A 16,467-nucleotide genomic window follows, 5' to 3' on the forward strand; every position below is an offset into this window, starting at 1 on the left:
ATACAAATGATCTCATGGGGGTTTTTAATCAATTTGCCATAATAACCCCAAGCACAATGAGGTGGTACTCAAACCTGAACTGTCATTTAGGTCTGTGACCAGATCAGCATCACTATATGCACGTTTTTCTTCCTTTTTCTTATGACACAACTCTTGTTTCATATTTCCGTTTAAGTACCTTGGTCCTGATAGGTATTGTGATAGTTTCCTGACAACCCAACTGAAATCAGGTCTTGTACATGTCATTGCATAAATCAAGCTGCCTATCATCTCCCAATATTTCTTTGGGTTAGCAGGTTCTCAATCACCATCACAGTTTGGTTTTTGTTCACATAGAGTTGATCTACCCTTGCAGTCAGACATTTCAAACCTCTCCTTGGTTCATTCTCACTTCTCGTTCTCTGTCTAAAGTCAATGGCTAGGAAATGTTTAAGTCTTCCAAAGCCTTTCATCTTAAAATTTGCCCTGTAGCTGTGGTCAGCGTGTATTGCTGTATCATCCCCACAAGTCACTTTGCACTCATAGTCCTTCAGCTACTGTGGGCTTTTTCGGTCTCTCTGGGGATGGCGTATGCTTTGACAGTTTTCTTCCTGTCCTGCCAGAATGTCACTCACCGGTGTCTCAATTTGAAGCCCTTTTATCTTCCCTGGATTTTCATCAACCTGATCAGTCTTTACCATAAAGGATTCTAATCTCTTCCCATGTGTATCGACATCATATGTTTCCAGATCTATCTGGGTTTGTCATTCAACTACATCTCTTGTAACAAACTGCACTAGTCTGTGTTTAAGGAGTTTGCATGCATAGCAAACTCATCATCAACTCATCAAATTGTTGACTTCAGTCTCAATTGTTTGTTTTTGCACTGTTCTTTTTTTCATCTTCCAGCATTGGAAGGTGAGATTTCTGTTCCATTTGTCTGCCGTTGTCGCAGGATCTGGAGGGTCACCCAGGCAGCCTTTTTACGGATGAAGGAACAAAATAAGCACCTCGCTGACCTTTGTTGTACCTCTGTGCCCTGCTATTACCCTGGCCAGAAGGTCTGGCTGTCCACAAAGCACACTCCTCTCAAGTCAGAACCTAAAAAACTCATCCCCAGCTATATCAGTCTTTTTCAATTCGACTGATATTCAAGTCTCTAGTCCATCTTGTTTCTGTCCAGTTAAAATTAGCAAGCAACATTAGCGTCCACTATTCCTTAGTCTTTGTACTGCAACCCTATTTTGCATCTCATAGTTTCGTTTGCCTGTGTTTTGACTCTGTTATGGAAAGGACTGGGACTGTTGTCTTCAGAGAGAGGAGGTGAAGCTTAGATGTCCCGATGCAGAGCGGTACAGGAGCAACTTTGTGATGTAGGTGCTGCATGGGGGAGGGAGGGTGAGGCCTCTGCAGCACCCAGGGGTCCGCTTAGTATTCAGCAAACCACTCATTAGACATGCAAAGCTGCAGAGTTGGCGCTTGAAGCCTGAATGAGTTGCCTTTGTCCTGTAATTGGAGATGGTTCTGTGGGAGCCACAAAGAGAGCAGGGCCTCCTCACCCTCCTCACCCATTCCACTTTTCTCTGATCCATCCTGTCCTTCCTCCTCACTTTGTTGTGTAACTTGTGGCACAAAGATTCAGTTTCCAGGAAATTATCCAAGTAAAATCTCAAAAGTAGAGAAGCAACCAAGCATCACAGGTCAAGTCTGTGATATTTAAAGTAACTCTGACGTTCTCACCTGTTAACCTGCAGATGGCAGACACCACATCTTTTTAACAGCACAAATGAGCATTCATTTTGAACAAAATTCATTCATTCTGATATTAATTCCTATGCAATGTACGTGTATGGACAAACGCTGCTAAGTGGAAGTGAGATTTGTATTGTTATCAGACCTTTGTCTGAGGATCAAAGCATGAAACTGAAAATATTTTACATATTAATTTCATTAAAAATGTGTCAAATTCTTGAAAACAGTGTAGTTATATACTTAAACTCTGAACTTCTTTATTTGAAGTTCATAGTTTTTGCCAACAGCAGCATAGTAAAAAACAGCAATAAGAGGCTTCAGAGCATATAAGACCACTCTGCTTTATGGATTATTTTTGTGGGTACAAAACCAGAACAAAACACACACCAGGAGGTTTTTGCTGGGCCACAAGCCCATCTATTCCTAGTGCCAAGAAGATCTTTACTAAATCAAACGTAAATCATCAAGATTTCCACACGGAACTGGTTGGGGCCTAGGTTAACTGGTCAACATGGTTCCAGTGGAAAGTGTGCTACTGCTGGGCAAAGACAAAAGTTTGGAGGCAGTGAGAGAGAAGGAAAGGCAGTGGGTGTAGTGTGGAGGTGGAGTAGTGTAGGGACTTTGAAAGTAGAAACTATGACTGGTAAAGAGAGACAGCTGGTTGATGGAGAGAAAGAAGGTAGGAATATTGTATGTGCAAGAGACAAGATGTAATGAAAGCAGGGCCAGGAGTATTGAATGCTGATTCAAATTATTCTATCATGGTGTAGATAGGAAAAAAATAGATTAGGGGTCATCTTTAAGAAGAGGATGTGAATAGTATTGTGGAGGTAAAGCAAGTGTCAGACAGGATCACGAGTTTGAAGCTGAAAATTGAATATGTGATGAAATGTGGTCAGTGTGTATGCCCCACAGGTTGGATATCCATCAGAAGAGAGAGAGAGGAATTCTGGGGAAACTCGAACCAAGCTCTCACTACAATAGAGACTTGATACCGGGCCCAATCCGCAGGTTCGTTTCTAGTTTACCTTTATTTGCACCTGGCCAAATTTTGATTGCACATCCAGTCTCCTTCATTGCAGCTACACTATTGTTTTTTCCAGTCTTCTTATGTGCTATTGCATCTGCTTTACCAACCACTGGCATTAGATCAAAACTACAACACTATACAAATTTATTATCCATCCAGATACATGGAAAGGCCTTAAGATTTATGTATAGTAATATGTTCCCATCCCATTTTGGTCCAGACACGTGGCTCTCAAAGACTGTTTTATGCAGACAGTCTTTGACATCCACACATTTCTCCCAAACAGCATTCACAAATGGCATGTTTTCAAAATTCCAACAAGTAGTCAGTGGCCAGTGTATTTGCTGATCTGAGTATCTGCTAATGCTTTCATTCTTTTGGGTCAATGGATGAAAAAAGTTGCAAAAGCAGATAATTTTGCAATAAACACTTTCAGATCAGTTTCTTGCAGAACACCCGTGCTACAGGATTAGTTTTAACAGGGTCTATATAGCAGTGTATATAACAATGGTGACACAGTGATTAACGCTGTTGTCTCACAGGACAAAGGTCTTCAGTTTGACCCCATCATCTGGCCAGGGCCTTTCTGTTTGCGTGGGTTCTCTCCAGCTACTCTGATTTGAGGGTTATGAGTTGTTTGCACCTTGCAGTGAACTTTCTGTATTTACTTTCATGCAGTCTTCTCTTTATGGTAGATTTGGATATGGATACACATACTCCCTGGGGAGTGTTGTTCACTTGGATGGCTGTTGTGAAGGGGTTTCTCTTCATCATGAAAATGATTCTGCGATCATCCACCTCTATTGTTTTCCATGGTCGTCCAGGTCTTTTTGTGTTACTGAGTTCACCAGGGATTTCTTTGTTTCTCAGGATGTACCAAACTGTAGTTTTTGCCACTTGTAATATTGTAGCAATAGCTAGGTTAGGTTATAACAAAGTTAAAATGGCTAAAAAGCAAGGCCCACTTTGCTTGCACCGCTCTGTTAGTATGATAATGTACTATGAGGCCTTTAAGATTTGATGGTGCCCATTCAAGATTTTATTTGTGCAGAAAAGTTATTTAAATTTAATTCTGGATTTAACAAGGAGCCAATGAAAAGATGTCATTATAGGGGATATGTCTCTTTTTCTAGTCACAGTTAGGTTTGCGGGTTCCCTTCCTTCACCTTAGTCTTTCTATGGCGTTAATAACCTTGTTTTGAATCTTCATCTTCATAATAACGGTACATCTTCAGTTTATTCTCTTTGCCTCAGGAGTCTGCACTTGTGGTTCTTGACACAGTGAAATGATCTAAGGTATGATTGACCTTCACCAAACATTAAACAGCTTTAATCCTGCCCTAAGTCTTTATCTGTTTGAGCCTGTTTCTGTCAAACAGAGACAGTCTGACATCAGATTGCATCGCTGGTAGTTTCTGAAGCTGTGAGCACTTTACAAACACAGAGCACAACTGTCACTTACATTTTTAGAATTGCAACTAAGCTCATGATCTAAGACTAAGATAAATATTATACTAATATAGGTCTAAAGTATTATTAGTAAAACTTAAATGCTCCATCTTCATAATGTGTTTTATGAAAAAAGGTTAAAATATTTTGCACAGGCCACAAGTTTTCCCAATGTTAACGAGAACAGGAAGGAGAGGGTAAGTGACGGAAGGAGAGGTAAGTGACGGAAGTGATGTTGTAGGTGACGTCAGACGCCGGAGATTTTGGCGGAGAAAAAGCAAATGGTAGCATAGAGTTTAACAAAGGTTTTCCAAGCTTCAGTATTTCCAAATATTTTCCAAATATACTAATCAATTGTCATATAACTAACAACATCTGTTTTATCATCTCTAACACCCTGGAGGACAACGGGGAGAGTTTAGACGCTCTCCAAGATTACATCGACCGCTGTTTTCAAGATTTAGTAATGCATAAGGCCCAGAGTGCATCTTCCCCGGCCAAAATCGAGACGCCGTCATCGAAGAGAAGTCGCCAGGCAGACTCCCCCGGTACAACATCGCCTGCCGGCAAAGACATCGCAGAAATCCTGGAGTCCATCGACAAGCGATTGTCCAGTTTCGATGCGAGGCTGTCCCTGGTGGAGATCTTACACCGGGAATTTAAATCTCTGAGAGAATCCCTGGAATTCAGCCAGCGGCAGGTGGAAACGCTTGCCGCTGAAAATGCCACGCTACGGGAGTCGGTTAAATCTCTCACCGATAACGTGACCCAGCTAAACATTGAAAATAAAAAAATAAAAGAGTCCGTTATCGATCTACAAGCCCGTAGCATGAGAGATAATCTTGTGTTTTCTGGTATTCCAGAATCTGCCGGAGAGGACGCAGAGGCAACGGTGAAAAGCTTCATTAAAATCCACCTGAAGCTGCCGGAGGACACCGTAAAGAACATCGACTTCGATAGAGTACATCGCTTGGGGGGCGTGAGGTCGCGGACCGGGAGACCACGGCCTATTGTGGCCAAATTCAGCCAATTCAAACAAAAGGAACAGGTGAAGAGTCGCGGCAGAGAGCTGAAAGGAACGGACTTCAGCGTGAACGACCAGTTCCCCAAAGAGATCCTGGAACGACGCAAGGTCCTGTTCCCAGTTCGACGTAGCTTTATCCAGAAAGGCTCCCGTGCTGTCATCGCTGTGGACCGGCTCTACGTGGACGGACAGCTGTACCGCGACCCCGGCACCACACCGTGGTTATACTGACTGCACTCCAGATAAGAACCCGCTACACTCTTTTCTTATTCATTCACACTTTCTCCTTTAAAATGTGTTTAACCTAGTATTATCAGTAGGATGTCATAGCAGATATAACACCGTCACCCTCCGTCATTGCTTTAATTGGAATGTTTCCGTTTCGTTTCCTTTTTTTTGTTGTCGCTCACAGTTCATGTGGTTTCTTTCTTTCTCTTGTCTTTCACTGCTGTGATCACCTACTTCCCCACTCACCTACAAACAACACCCTCTATTTCTCCATATTTTCACAACACGATCACGCAAACACATCAGCTCAACGGCAGCACATTCACAACAGCCTCACAGCACGCACAGACTTGCAGGACACATAAGCAAGCCACGCTTGTTCATATTAGTGAATATTCACACACATAGTCAGACTTATGGAGTCTCTCACCACACTTCTTTTTCTCTTTCTATTTACAAACAAGGGATGTTTCCATATTCTCTCCACCTGTCTAAACGAAACACCCAGCATACTTCATTAAACATACACGCACAATTAAGGGCATGCTGAGGTTTGTCACATGGAATGTAAATGGAGCTGGCACCAGAGGAAAGAGGTTAAAAATATTTAACCAGCTTAAAAAACTACAGGCAGATGTTGTTTTATTACAAGAAACTCACAAACCTGTCACAGGTTTAAACGAACTTAAAACACCTGAGTTTCCTAACGCGTTTGCAGCCGGTTATAATTCTAGACAACGGGGAGTAGCAATTTTAATACATAAAAATGTTAATTTTACAGTACTCGATACAGTTATAGATCCAGAGGGTAGATTTCTAATTATTAAACTATCAATATTGAACAAAAAACTATGTATTGTTAGTATATATGGTCCAAATGTTGATGAACCCTCATTCTTCCACGGTTTTTTTAGTGCACTCTCTGAACACCTTGATTGCACACTCATTCTTGGCGGTGACCTCAACCTTGGACTAAATGAAGAAATGGATAGGCTCAACACAACAGGAACTCAGCGTAATTGGCAGTCCACAAATATAATCAAACAGTATATGAACGACTTTGGTCTTTGCGATGCATGGCGCTCTCTTCACCCCACCAGTAAGGAATATACTTTTTTCTCGCATGTTCATCACTCTTACTCTCGTCTGGATTATTTTTTGGTCAGCAGCTCACTGCTGTGTGACATTTCAGACACTGAGATTCATCCTATAGCTGTCAGCGATCATGCTCCTGTATCTTTAACACTAATGCACAAGAATAATACTACGCCAAGTAAAAACTGGAGATTTAATATATCACTACTTAAAGATGAAGACTTTATTAAATACTTTAAAAAGGAATGGACTTCATATTTAGACTTTAATGACACTCCCGGAATATCTGCTTCTGTTCTATGGGAAGCAGGGAAAGCTGTGATGAGAGGTAAAATAATTTCTTTCTCATCACACAAAAAGAAAGAAGAAAACAAAAATATTCAGGAATTAGAAAAAAACATCAAATCACTAGAAGAAGCCTACGCGTGCGACCAAGATCAGGAAACATTGAACAAAATATGCAAAACAAAACTAGAATTAAATGAAATTATTAATAAAAAAACACAATTCCTTATACAAAGACTTCGCTTGCAGAATTTTGAACACAGTAACAAATCAGGTCGATTTCTAGCTAACCAGCTAAAAATAAATAAAGAAAAAACAACTATATGTGCTGCTAAAGATTTATCGGGGAACACAATATATGATCCTGGAAGAATAAACAACATTTTTAGGGATTTCTATGAAACTTTATACTCACCACAAATAAACCCATCTAAAAATGAAATTGATCTGTTTCTTGACAACGTAACTCTTCCAAAATTACTAGACAGTCAAGCAATGGAATTGGATTCGCCACTGACGCCAAGTGAACTCCAGGAAGCCCTGATAAGTATGCCCAATAATAAGGCTCCAGGTCCAGACGGCTTCCCTGCAGAATTCTACAAAGAATTCTGGACAATTTTGGCACCAGTATTCCACAGCATGTTGCAGGAAATCGAGGAAAATGGCAGACTACCACCAAAAATGAATTCTGCCAACATTAGTCTCCTGCTAAAACCAGGCAAAGACCCTTTATTTCCCTCAAGCTATCGTCCAATTTCTCTTTTAAATGTAGACCTTAAAATAATCTGCAAAGCTCTCTCAAAGAGATTAGAGAAAATGACCCCCCTCTTAATTCATCCTGACCAAACTGGTTTCATAAAAGGTCGGCACTCCTCAACAAACACTCGTAGATTACTTAATTTAATAGACTACTCATACGATAAAAACATCGAAGCCATAATATTATCTCTAGATGCAGAAAAAGCATTTGACAGAGTTAATTGGAAATTTTTATTCGCAACTTTACACAAATTTGGTTTTGGAAACTCTTTCATAAACTGGATAAGAATATTATACAATTCCCCAACGGCTCGTATCAGAACAAATGACCAGATATCCTCCAGCTTCTATCTCCTGAGGGGCACCAGACAGGGATGCCCACTCTCCCCCTCACTTTTTGCAATTTTTATCGAACCTCTAGCAGCAGCATTTAGACAGGCTACAACAATTAAGGGCATAAAATGTAAGAACATAGAACATAAAATCAGTCTCTATGCGGATGATGTGTTGCTTTTTCTGCAAAACACACAAACCAACCTCTCTGAGGTAATTACTTTAATAAACTGGTTTTCAAGAGTTTCAGATTATTCAATTAACTGGCCAAAATCTACAGTTCTCCCCATTAACTGCTCCTTCCATAATTCTTCCTCTGCCCCACTGCAATCCGGAAATATTAAATATTTAGGTATTAATGTCTCTCCTAAGCTTTCAGACTTAACTAAACTAAACCACATCCCACTTCTAAAGAAAGTAGAAGGCGATCTGACTAGATGGAAATCTTTACCCATATCACTCATGGGAAGGGTCGCCACTATAAAAATGATGATCTTGCCAAAAATAAATTACTTATTTTTGATGATCCCTAACAAACCATCACAAGATTGGTTCAGATCTCTGGATTCATATATTTCCAAATTCCTTTGGAAAGATAAACCCCCGCGTATTAGCTTAAAAACGCTACAAAGAACCAAGGATAGAGGAGGATTAGATCTGCCTAATTTTCACCAATACTTCTTAGCCAACAGGCTTCAGTTCATCTCAGAATGGTTAAAACATACCTTCTTAGTTGAGCCCTGGCTAGATGTTGAACAGGCACTATGCAAGGATCTAGAGATTTCAGACCTACCATTTATTAGCTCAAACATCAAAAGACATGAATGCTTTAAAAGTATCAACATCAGCTTTTCTCTAACAGCATGGTGGGAGTTTCTAAAAATAACGGAGTCTTCATTAATCCCATGCAAACGTACACCTATCTGGAATAACCCTGACATATTACAAAACAATAATATGATTAATTTCCCAGAATGGAGTTGTAAAGGAATTAAATACTTAGAACATATATTAGAGGGAACAGAATTTATTCCATTTGACAGACTAGTTGAACAATATGGGATCAACAAGACAAGGTTTTTAGAATATCAACAAATTAAATCCATAGTAAAAAAGAAATTTAACCTCAGTCAAGTTGAATTACAAACACCACTAAGTGCAGCACATTTTCTTACTCTTAAATCCCCCAAATTATTATCTAAAATATACAGAACACTTTCTAAATTAGATGAATCAATATCCCTTCCTACTGCAAAGTGGGAAGCAGATTTATCAGTCAGCTTAGACCAAAACTTCTGGTCTCAGATTTGCTTAAAAACCTTTAAATTGATTAAAAATCCCAGTCTGCAATTAATACAATACAAAATACTTCATAGAGTGCACTATACAGGTCATCGGATGTTTAAGATGGGCTTTACATCTTCCAACAACTGCTCACACTGTCAAGGCAATACACCAGACAATTACATCCACGCTCTTTGGTTCTGTCCACCAGTGCAAAAGTTTTGGCGCGAGATATGTGAAGACTTATCAAAATGTCTGAAATGTAACATTCCAACTTCCCCCTTAGTGTGTTTGTTGGGCAGCTTAGATAATGTCACTTCAGAAAAGAATATCGCCCATATGATCTTCACTGCCCTATGCATAGCCAAGAAAACAGTCCTCATGAACTGGAAAAATAAAAATAATCTTAATTCTAACCAATATAGAAATTATCTATTAGATTACATTAGTCTTGACACAGCCTCTGCCACCACATCAGATCAATTGCTCTGGGCCCCTTTTATCAGCTCCATCACCTAGTGGGGGTGGGGGGTCATAGTTTGGTCCCGCCTTCACTGTTGTGATTGGTGAGGGGGTAGGGACAGGCTTAGGGCGTCGGGGGGTTCCCCGGAGGCATCTTCCTTGGGGGGCTCAACCCGGGGTAGCGGTCACGTCCGGTTGAGGGCTCTGTTGGCTCTCAGGTGACTGTTTCCTCGCGGCTGCGTGCAGCGGGGCTAGGGGAGGGTCTGTGCTGACGGACGTGGGTTACTGACCTGGCAACCTGGCTGGCCCTGGGTGGGTCCGGGATGGGCGTGAGGTTCTGGGGGTGCTCCGTCTCTGGGCGGGGGCCCGGGCCGGGCCTCGGGGGCTCGGGTCCTGGTTGGTGTGTTGCCGGGGTTGTGGGCGGGTGGGTGCATGGGGGCCCGGCCCTGGAGCAGGGTGCCGCCGGTGCATCGAGCCGCCTGGGGGGCTCTTCAACTGGTGGGGGGGATGGTCACATCTGGCAGGAGCTTTCTTCTCTCAGGAACTCTCTGCAGGAGGGGGAGATACAGGAGAGGTGGAGGAAGATCTCAGCCTGGGCGTTTACCGTCTTATGTAGTCTGGAAGATGTGTGGTTGGTGGGGTGGGTGCAGTTTTCTCTGTGGTGGGGTTGGGTGGACTGTCCAGGGCTCTGTGGAGCCGGGGGGCGCTACTGCACTGGGCCCCGGTCTGATGGGCCTGGGCCCCCCTTCCCTGGCGGGTCGCGGAGGGTGGGAGTGCCTACTGGGGTCAGCGGGGGAGCTGGCCCCAGGGAGGGGTTACCTGCCCCTCCCTTCCTTCCCTCCCCATCTCCAGCTGCCTCCCTCTTCCCGCTCCTCCACAACCACCCACACATGCAGGGCCTTGGAGTGGGGGTATGTCACCAGGGTGCAGAGGAGGCTACCCCCCCCCCTGTCCCCTTCTGGCTGCCTCTGCCTCAATTTTATCCCACAACTTAGACATTCACATTATTCACACTCTCATTACACATACATATAGGATCTTGGGGGTGGGCACAATCACGGAGTCCAAATCACCATCAGGGTGTATACCTCACCCCTGACGTCGTTGCCCACCTCTCAATTTTAAATACACTTAGTCATTGAGGGCTAGCAGGAGGGACCATGCGCTTACCTGCTGCTCCTTGGCAGGTAGCTCCATGCCCTCCTGGGTTTTAATTGCACCTTAGAACACATATGCATCAACACTACAATGAGCGGGTGGAGGGAGGTTTGGAGTCTTCTCCCACCCCCATTCTCTGCGGCCTGCTGGAGCGGGGGGGCTAGTAGGAGGAGTTGGCCGTCCGACTGCGGTCTGGGGTGTGGGGCCTCCCTGCTGCTGCGGAGTCGGGGTGGTCTGCCTCTCCCCACCGCAGGGAAAAGGGTAACACCACCTGGGTCTGGGTGCAATTCCCCCCTCCAGGGGCAAGGGTACCTAGACCCGGTTTGTAGAGTACGCTTGGGGAGTGTGATTGTGTGTACAGCGTCTCTTTATGTCTGTCTCCACGTTGGTTGAGTGTGGAGTGAGTGCATATGAGAGCATGAGGGTGGGAATGGATGTTTGTGTCTGTGTGTGCCTGTATGTCTGTGTCTATATGTCAGGTTGGGTATCAGACGCCACCTCTCTGGGGACACCTCAGGCCCTCCAAGGTTTGGAGGCCTATCTCCACCCACCACCACTTCCCCTGCCGGTGGCGGACTCCCTCAGGTGTCGGTGTGTTGGTGGTTCTTTGTGTCTGGGGGTGGGCGTCCGGGTACACACCGGCTCACTCCTTGGCGGCCGCTTGTCGGGGCCTGGGGCCTGGGGCTCGCTCGGGCCCCTTTGGAGGTGGGGTGCCCCCGGCCTCTCGGCCTAGGGCTCGGTCACTCAGGCGCAGCTGGGGGCCGGCGGAGCTCACGGGCGCGTCACTGCAACCCCCCCTGGCTTCTGCTCCGCGGCTGCTGAGTGAGCCCTCATCTGGGACTCTCCTCAGCTCTTACTGGAACAGTGGCGCGGCTGCCCCTCTGTTGGTCTTCCATGGTCTCTTGTGTTCTGGGGGCCTCTGGATGTCTGGAGTTTTGATCTCCTCCATACCCGCTTCACACCCTGGAGGATGGGGCTGTGGCCCCCCCACACTCCCTAGCAGATCATTACATGGAGAAACCTTTGGAATGCAAGCATGCTGATCCACACAGGTATGCACACATGGGTATTCACAGACGCGGACTAAAGCTTTCTTGGCTGCTGCCTCAAAGCACACTGTGCGCTGTCTATCTTGCGTGCTGCACAATATCGTTTATTACTTAGTAAATACTGATATCTATGACTAGCTAGTTTATTGTGATGGTGCTTTGTTTTCTCTATTATTATGTTGCTCTTTGTTGTTTGCTGTCTCCTCTGTTTGTTTGTTTGTTTGTTTGTTTGTTTGTTTTTTCTCCATACAGGTGACCCAGGAGTTTTTTTTTTTTTTTTTTGTCTCTCTTCCCCCCCCTTCTCACCGTCTCTTCTCCCCTTGGGTTTTCTTTCTTTCTCTCCCCCTCTCTCTCTCATTCATTCCCCCTGTCCTATTTATTAAAAAAAAAAAAAAAAAAAAATGACAAAGGATGAACTGAAGCTCTGCCATCACGTAATGTCGCATACTGCTGTTTCTGATGTCATTTAAAAAAAAAAAAAAAAAAAAAAAAAAAAAAAAAAAAAAAAAAAAAATAACCTTGTTTTGAATCTTCATCTTCATAATAACGGTACATCTTCAGTTTATTCTCTTTGCCTCAGGAGTCTGCACTTGTGGTTCTTGACACAGTGAAATGATCTAAGGTATGATTGACCTTCACCAAACATTAAACAGCTTTAATCCTGCCCTAAGTCTTTATCTGTTTGAGCCTGTTTCTGTCAAACAGAGACAGTCTGACATCAGATTGCATCGCTGGTAGTTTCTGAAGCTGTGAGCACTTTACAAACACAGAGCACAACTGTCACTTACATTTTTAGAATTGCAACTAAGCTCATGATCTAAGACTAAGATAAATATTATACTAATATAGGTCTAAAGTATTATTAGTAAAACTTAAATGCTCCATCTTCATAATGTGTTTTATGAAAAAAGGTTAAAATATTTTGCACAGGCCACAAGTTTTCCCAATGTTAACGAGAACTTGCAGAAAATCTTCAGACCAAGACATTAAAAAAAATTCAGATTACTTCTTATTTGTCTGCCAATTTAAAAATTGGAAGAAAAAATTGGACTTTATGGATCATTTTGCAAACGTTTTAATACTTTGAGCAGCGCGGAGCTCTATGCCCTATGATAAACAGACTCTCTGGGCCCTCGTTCTTTCTTAATCCCTATCTCTTATGTTTTAATTGTTTTTCAACAAATAATTGAGCCATGTACATTACAATCTAAATAACTAACAAATACTAGAAGCAGAGTAAAGGGAGAAAATAAACAAGAAAACATGAAGACATTTAGTACACAAACAGAAACCTAAATACAAGGTAACAAAAAAAGCTAATTACTCAAATACAGAAACACAGGAATACTAAGAAATATTTCTGATATAGGCCACATACGCTGATAAAAGCTTTCAATATCCCAGGTGAGAGCACCCACCCTGCAGGTGGCAGGTAGAATGGGAGCTGGGAAGAATTGTTCATTATCTGAGGAATACTGGTGGGAAAGTGCTTCTGGCTTGGTATTCTGAGAGCCTGGGTGACAGGAGAGAGAGAGATTAACTTGGATGAAAGACAGAGACCAGCGAGCTTGCTGGAAATTAAGTCCTTTAGCATTTCGGAGATATGGGCAATCGTGGCTCAGGAGTTGGCAGTTCGTCTTGTAATTGGAAGGTTGCCGGTTCGAGCCCTGGCTCCGACAGTCTCGGTCGTTGTTTCCTTGGGTAAGACACTTCACCCGTTGCCTACTGGTGGTGGTCAGAGGGCCCGGTGGCGCCAGTGTCCGGCAGCCTCGCCTCTATCAGCGTGCCCCAGGGCAGCTGTGGCTACAATGTAGCTTGCCATCACCAGTGTGTGAATGGGTGGATGACTGAGTGTGTAAAGTGCTTTAGGTTCCTTAGGGAGTAGTAAAGCGCTATACAAATACAGGCCATTTTTTTAATCTGTCCATATGAGAAACAGCTGTATGGCTCCCTCCAGCCAGGGATGCCATCATTCCAGGGTTAATTTATAATTTCCAGAAGCTCTCTATCCCCCACGTTATAGTTTTGCTTGGTGGGGGTGAGGTGACATAAATAGAGCTGGCGTTTACCTTGAGGTTCGTATCTGTGGGATAGCACTGCCCCTACTGCTACGTCTGATGCATCGACGTACACGATGAACTGCTTATTAGTACCTGGGTGAATTAGAATGGGGGCAGAGGCAAATAGCTGCTTTCATTTAGTGAAGACAGTGTGGGCCTCCCAGGGCCAGGTGGATGGTATCTTAGAGGAGGTGAGACGAGTGAAGGGAGCAGCAACTTGACTGTAGTTTCTGATGAAGTGTCTGTAAAAGTTAGCAAACCCAAGGAAGCAGGGGAGTTCCCTTCATGGCTTAGGAACGGGCCATCCCTGCACTGCTTTGACCTTTGCTGGATCTGTCTTCACCTGTCCACCCCATGTTAGAGGACACCTAAATGATTGTCTCACATGATTTCAAGTTCAGCTGATGATTGGCTGTTTGTGGGCAATAGTTAAACAACTCACATGTCTTAACGAAAAGGACATCTCATAGAGTTTCACTCTGTGTTTCTGTCTTGCGCTTTGGTTTACTGTGTTGTTAATGTACCACAGGACATAGTTTGATGTTTTTCTGAGCTTTTATAAACTGCACAAATTAAAATCGAATGGGGCAAAAACACCTGAGCTACTGACTCATAAAATCTACTTTGATCTTTAAAAGAAGGACATGATAAATGAAATCTGCTAAATTGAATTATGAATCACAGGGCTGGAAATTATTTTAATTGTTTGTAACTGTAAATTTGTTTGCTTTGCCTTTTCCTTTGAGGGGCAGATCCAGATCAGAGTTTGTCAGGATTTGAACCTGAAGAGAAACAGTTAACAGAGACAGAGTGTCAATTCTCTGGATGACTGGACTCCAACAAACCCTGAAACACAGCAACAAAAGACCACAATCTGCCTCTCCAACCACCCTCCTCTTCACCCCATCGCAGAAAAAAAAAAAAGGATCCCATTATGTAACCCACCAACCATCTCACTCATTAACTGGTTCCCAGTTAAAAGAGTGAAGGGGATGGGAAGGATCACGTGGTGCAGGGGCTTGTTTACCAAAACAAGGGTTGAACGAGGGAGAAACAGACTGTGAAGAAAAAAAGTAAGAAAGGGAGTTAAAAAAGAAGAGGCGAAGCAGCTTTTCCCACCAACTCATTCACAACTCAAATGCTTTCAGTCGCTGTGCTGCTGACCGCCGTCACCATGGAAACGACTGCTCAAGCAAAAGCAGCAAGGGGTGGGAGGGTGAAGGAATGGGAGTGGGAGCAGCAACAGTTTCACATCTGTCCATGTGTTTGTCCACTTCATGAAAACTACACGATTAAAATTCTAAAGACACCTGAACGTCCTTTCTGTGCACCACAGTGTAGCCCGAGGGGGGCAATCTCAGTCCACAAGGGCCGGTGTCCTGCAGGTTTTAGATCTCACCTTGGGTCAACACCCCTGAATCACGTGATTAGTTCGTTACCAGGCCTCTGGAGAACTTCAGGACATGTTGAGGAGCTCATTTAGCCATTTAAATCAGCTGTGTTGGTTCGAGGACACATCTAAAACCTGCAGGGACACCGGCCCTCGTGGACTGAGATTGCCCACCCCTGGTGGGTGTAGCTACTCTGTGGATGGAAAGGGGAAATGAAATTCAATTCATTTCTGTTTAATTTTCTGTAGTCTGTTTTAATCTGTTTGCTATTCATAGTCTCTCTTCTCTTGCCTCTCAACTGTGACAGACTTATTTTAGGATAAAGTTCATAGACTTTCTGAATGCTTTCTGTTTTATTTCAATTTTTTGCATGTTTGTTTGGCTTTAATCAGATATGAATGGTAATTATATGCATGCAGTTTTTATGTGACCATTAAAGTTCATTTAAATAGTATGTCTGCTGGGTGGAAAGCCCAAAAAGGATCTTGCTGTTACCATAATATCAAAATATTTCCCATGTGTGGGACTAATAAAGGTTTGTATCTTATTTTTAGTTCATTCAACTGAAGGACAGATGCATTTTTCAGTAGCCAGTCATCTGTTGTCCACCCATCCCTCACACACCATGGTCGTCCAGGTCTTTTTGTATTACTGAGTTCACCAGGGCTTTCTTTGTTTCTCAGGATGTACCAAACTGTAGTTTTTGGCACTTGTAATATCGTAGCAATAGGTAGGTTAGGTTATAACAAAGTTAAAATGGCTAAAAAGCAAGGCCCACTTTGCTTGCAGCTGGCCCTGCCCAGTCTGCAAGCAAAGTGCTCTGTTAGTATGATAATGTACTATGAGACCTTTAAGATTTGATGGTGCCAATTCAAGATTTTCTTTGTGCAGAAAAGTTATTTAAAATTAAAAAGCAGCAAGGGGTGGGAGGGTGAAGGAATGGGAATGGGAGCAGAAACAGTTTCACATTAGTCCATCTGTTTGTCCACTTCATGAAAACTACACGATTAAAACTCTAAAGACACCTGAACTTCCTTTCTGTGCACCACAGTGTAGCCAGGGGGGGGGGGGGGGCAATCTCAGTCCACGAGGGCCGGTGTCCTGCAGGTTTTAGAGCTCACCTTGGGTC

At 43.3% G+C, this 16,467-nt stretch overlaps 1 long non-coding RNA gene across 1 annotated transcript; it reads left to right on the top strand.

The window, feature by feature from the left end:
• Positions 1-2,211: 2,211 nt before the first annotated feature.
• On the top strand, positions 2,212-16,251 carry LOC146555230 (uncharacterized). The gene is made up of 3 exons (XR_014889282.1): positions 2,212-2,410; positions 2,647-2,742; positions 14,700-16,251. It is a non-coding gene; the product is annotated as an uncharacterized LOC146555230 (long non-coding RNA).
• The last annotated feature ends 216 nt before the right edge of the window (positions 16,252-16,467 follow it).

The sequence above is a fragment of the Mchenga conophoros genome, linkage group LG17, assembly GCF_057382185.1.
Source record: "Mchenga conophoros isolate Kocher_MC1m ecotype Shallow Benthic linkage group LG17, M_conophoros_male_GT1.1, whole genome shotgun sequence".
Lineage (NCBI taxonomy): Eukaryota > Metazoa > Chordata > Actinopteri > Cichliformes > Cichlidae > Mchenga > Mchenga conophoros.